The sequence below is a fragment of the Micromys minutus genome (genome assembly GCF_963924665.1).
Source record: "Micromys minutus genome assembly, chromosome: 17".
NCBI classification, from domain to species: domain Eukaryota; kingdom Metazoa; phylum Chordata; class Mammalia; order Rodentia; family Muridae; genus Micromys; species Micromys minutus.
Window position 1 is genome coordinate 18485414 of NC_137952.1, and position 5024 is coordinate 18490437.

At 40.8% G+C, this 5024-nt stretch overlaps 1 pseudogene across 1 annotated transcript; it reads right to left on the reverse strand.

Annotated features, from left to right (window-relative positions):
- Nucleotides 1-3226: 3226 nt before the first annotated feature.
- Nucleotides 3227-4562, reverse strand: LOC308431760 (26S proteasome regulatory subunit 10B-like; annotated as a pseudogene). The gene is made up of 2 exons: nucleotides 4474-4562; nucleotides 3227-4306 (listed from the first exon to the last, which is right to left on the reverse strand). The product of its transcript is annotated as a 26S proteasome regulatory subunit 10B-like (transcript).
- Nucleotides 4563-5024: the final 462 nt, after the last annotated feature.

The window sequence follows — 5024 nt, forward strand, 5'->3', positions numbered from 1 at the left end:
TCCTTACGGGAGCAAAAATGACTCAAAGATGGCTGCGTTACCAAAGGACACCCCAGCCTGGGTAACAGCTCACAAAGATGGGAACCTGGAGCCCACCGCACAGCTTGCAGGCAGCTCAACAGGTTGGAGAGTGGCCTTTCTAGGTATCTCGGGTGAATGAAATTTCTTCCAGGAAAGGCTGCTGCTTACTGCCTCTTCCAGACAGCTGGTTTGTTGTCTGAGTCTTGGTAGCTTGGCTTATCTGAGAGTTAGTTATTTTTGCAATGTTTACTGCTTACTCTGGCACTAGGATGGTGGGGTTAGGAGGTAGGGAGGTGGGGTATGGTAGTGAGTTTTGTCAGTTTCAGGGAATTCCTGAGGCTATTTTAAGTAGTTTGCCTTTTTGCTTAAAAGCTTCACTACAGGATAGCATAGTTCCATCTTGGAGAGAACTTTTTCTTTACAGAGTAGCACCCATCTCTTAAGGCATGAAATTACAGGAATCTGCCACTATGCTTAGCTTATTATTTAATTTAGTTGCTTTCATATTGTCCATACACAACACATTTTAAAATTTCAAACAGTTGAGATAAACATAAGCAAGAGAGAATTCCATTGGTGGAGCACAATCCGTAAGGCCGTGCCTTGAGAGAGACTATAGAATGTTAGTATATAGGTATTTCTGTGATCTCTCCTGGGACCAGAAGAGGAAGAGGAAAAGACAGACTAGGTGAACATATGTTTTCAACTGTGTTTATGAGGTGGCTTAAAGAAGAAAGCTGGTATTATTGCTTAGGTACGTTTGTCCCCCAAATTAGGCTGTAGGAGCAAGTCACAGAATAGAGAAGAAAACTTTAAAAAATGTATTTTAGTGTGTGTCTATTGAGATAGGGTATACATGCATATTCTCTTACATGCCACAGCATTCATGTGGAAGTCAGAGGATGACCTTTGAGAATCAGCTTTTGCCTTGTTCTTTGTTTCTGCTGATGTTTGGCCCCTGAGGGTCTGTCTTCAATCACTGAGTATCTTGCTGAAGGAATGCTGGGATCGTAGATGCATGCCACCACATTGAGCTCTCTGGGTGAGTTCTGGGGATGGAGAATCCAGGTCCTTGGGATTGTATAGTTTGTACCTTTATCTGCTGAGGCTTCTGACCAGACTAAGAACAGATCTCTTTCTAAGCATGATCAAGTGTCTATACCAATGGTTCTCAACCTGTGGGTCACAACTATTGACCTTTCTTCAGGGGTCACCTAAGACCACTGGAAAACACAGACACTTCCATCGAACTTCATAACTAGCAAACTTTCAGTTATGAAGTAATAATGGAAAGAATTTTAAGGTTGGGGTCACCAAAGCATGAGAAATTTTGTGTGTCCTAGCATCAGGAAAAGTTGTGGGTAGAAAGTTCTAGGGGGTGCCATAGGTAACGAAGGACCACTGATGGACTGTAGGAAACGATATGAACAGGCTCTCAGAGAACTTGACCCAACAAAGGCCATTTATACATTCAACCATTAAATATTTGTTGGATGTACACTACTGACGGAGACAGTTTGGGTTGTTCGGAACATGAATGAATGGGCTGTTCATGGTGAAGACTTGGGAAGAATACCACCTATGATCCCAGCACTCAGGAATCACAGGTAACAGGGCAGCCAGTTGGAGGCAAGTCTAGGATACAAGGTAAAAGTCTGTCCACACACAAAAAAGCTAAACTGGGGTTAAGACTTGAGGTGGGGGTAGATATTTAGGTGAATTAGTGATCCATGACTGTTTACTCCGGCTTTCCCTAAGCTGTTGAAGAGACCTAGGAATTTCGAGGCAGCACTGAGTTGCTGTCACTGAATAAAGCCCTTTTGGATTCATGATGTCACCATTTCAGTTAGATGGAACCAGCCAATTAGACTGCAGTATGCTCTTATATTTGGGGGAAAGAAGCTTCCAAATTGCTACTTTTCTTGAAATATCCAAGTCTGTTGCTAATCTTAGACATGCCTGTGGGAACACTAGGATTCCATGATGGCAGCAGCCACTCATCCTTAAAGCTTAGCAAATGTATACTAATTTCTTTAATCGTTTTATGTGGTCTGAATATGGGCCGAAAAGACAACTAAGTAAGCACGGGAAACAGTGTAATTAAGGGAAAGAGTAAAGAACTTCAAACTTCATCTTCCTTAACATCTCTGTATCTCAAGATTGCATTTAGATGCCGAGGGAACCTTAATTTGGGGTCTTTGGAGTCCTGCAGGATTCAGAAATTTCTAACACTGCATTAGAGTCCTTTGTAAGTAGAGGTGCTTAATTCTTATCCAGAAATTCAAGAATCATGTCTGTAACTCTCTTGAAAGGGCTTCTATTAGGCTTGATGCCCCAGTGTAGGGGAATGCCAGAGTGGGGAGGTGGGAAGGAGTGGGTGGACGAACACCCTCAGAGAGGAAGAGAGAGGGGAGATGGGATAGGGGGATTCCAGAGAGGAAACCAGGAAAGGAGATAACATTTGAAATGCAAATAAAGAAAATAGCCAGTAAAAAAAAAGAAAATGCTTCTATTAAGTGGAAAGCCTAGCAGTGTCTGTGAGAATGTTTATTATAGTGTCTTTCAATGCTTGTTGTGAAAATGCAGCAATGAGGTGTGAGAGCCGTCAGAAGACTTGGCTTCTCACCCTAATGTCTTACCACTAGCCAAGCAACTGTGCAAGAGCAAACTTCCCCTCAGCCTCAGTTTACTATGTTGACTACGAGTTCATAAGACTTGCGTTAAATGAACTGATGTTTATGGAAAGGCTACAGATTTTATAATACGGAAGCCAGTTATTATTTTTTTTCTTACAACTTTATTTAAAAAGAGAGATACATGTACAGATTTTTTTTTTTTAGAGGACAACTAAAACAGATTTTATTGCTCTTTTTTAGGACGAAGGAAACAAAATATAAAGTAAGTCATAAGAAGTACTCTCCTCTACTATCTCAAACCATTTTGAATGTTGTACAAAATGCTCACAAAGCAAATACGGAAAGCTTCAGCATGTCTTCTGTAAATTCTGCCTCAGTAAATGCAACATTAACAAACACACAACTTCCTTCTGTACCAATTTTAAAAGGATGACCGAATTATTGCTTATTATGTTCCCTACACATGTTTATTCACTTTCAATGAGGTCATTGCCAATACATATTTCTTTAACTTTATTTTTACATTAAACCAATATCTGTCATGCAGCCACCGAAAACCTTGTAGTAAATTACACAGGTTTATAGTCCAGTTTGGACTCTAGCTTCTTGGAGTCAGCCACTTTTCTGACTGCTTTCATGACGTCTTCCTGAACTACAAACTCATGATCGGCACGAATTGCAAACATACCTGCTTCAGTACAAACATTTCTCAGGTCTGCTCCATTAAAACCATCTGAAAACTTTCCAACTGCTTCATAATCTATTTGACCGTGCTTTGTAATAGGGCCTGCATGGATTTTCAGTATGTCTAAACTTGCTTGTTCATTTGGTAAATTGATATGTAGTTTTCTATCTAATCTTCCTGGGTACAGTAGAGCAGGATCCAGTGTATCTGGTCTGTTTGTAGCCATGGTCATTTTAACTCTGTGCAGAGTATCAAATCCATCCATTTTGATTTAGTAACTCCATTAAAGTTCTCTGAATCTCTCTGTCAGCCGATGTTCCTTCAGAAAACCGACGGCCACCAATAGCATCTATTTCATCCATAAAAATGATGCGTGGCTGGTGGTCCCTGGCATAATTAAACATTTCTCTAATCAGACGAGCACTTTCCCCAATGTACTTGTCTACAATAGAACTAGATACAACCTTTAGGAAGTTGCAGTCCAGCTGACTGACAACAGCTCGTGCCAAGAGTGTTTTCCCAGTGCCTGGTGGACCATATTGCAAACAGCCTTTTGGAGGTATTCCTACTCGCTGGAATAATTCTGGATTTGTAAGAGGTAATTCTATATATAACCTCTCTTAATTCCAGAATCTGTTCTGACAGGCCTCCAATCTCAGAATAAGATACATTTCCAGGATCCTCATGAGACATGTAAACCAATGGATCCACTTCTCCTGGCAGATACCTCATGATGGTTAGTGTGGTCATAGCCAAAGCAACTCCAGTTCCTGGCTTCAGCTTACTTTTATCAAGCTGCCGACGACAACCTACAACGTATCTTGGTCCGTTTGTTGCTTTAACATTGAATTTTCCTCCTGTTAACTGTTTAAGCACTTCACCTACAATCCGTCCAACACTTTGTAGTGCCTTCAGATCATTTTCAGACTTTTCATACTGCTTGGTAAGTTCCTTTAATTGTTCCCTTACCACGGCCAAGGCAGCGCTGCACCCCAGCGCGGGGCGGGATGACAAAGGGCCTCATCCCTGGACTCGGGCCCTCCCAAGCTGGGCGCTGTGTTTTCAAGCCCACTCTCTGCTCTATCCAAGGCGGAAGCTGGTTCAGGCACTAGAGGGTGTGTCAAGGCTCACTCACACTCCTTAAGATGGCCGTCAATCTCCTTGTGCTCTTGCAGCTTCTTGCCACAGTCCTGAAGCGCCTTATCTCTAGGGTCCGCCATGATGAGAACGTGTACAGATTTTTAAAAACATTTTGTCATAAAACTATATGAATATGTTTTTGTCAGTACTTGATTCTTTTAAAGGTTTGATACCATGCATTGATATCTTACTAGTAACCATAAGCATAAAGTACATGTAGAACAGAACATAACATGGAAACAGAGTTTTCTTGGTGTGTATAAACATAATGATTTTTGAATACTAAAAAATTGCCACAAGCCTATATTTTTAGCTCTTGAATTATTAATGATTTAAGGTCTAGGTGTACCACACTCTGACAGAGTGCTATACAATTATTTTTTTTTTCTAAGAAGTACTGGGGCTTTCACTTTTTTTTTTTTTTTTTTTTTTTTTTTGAATTTCATATAGTCTGTGAGTTGTTTCTGGGGTATTCAGATCTTTCTGGGGCTACTATCCAATCATCAGTGACTGCATATTATGTCTGTTCTTTTGTGACTGGG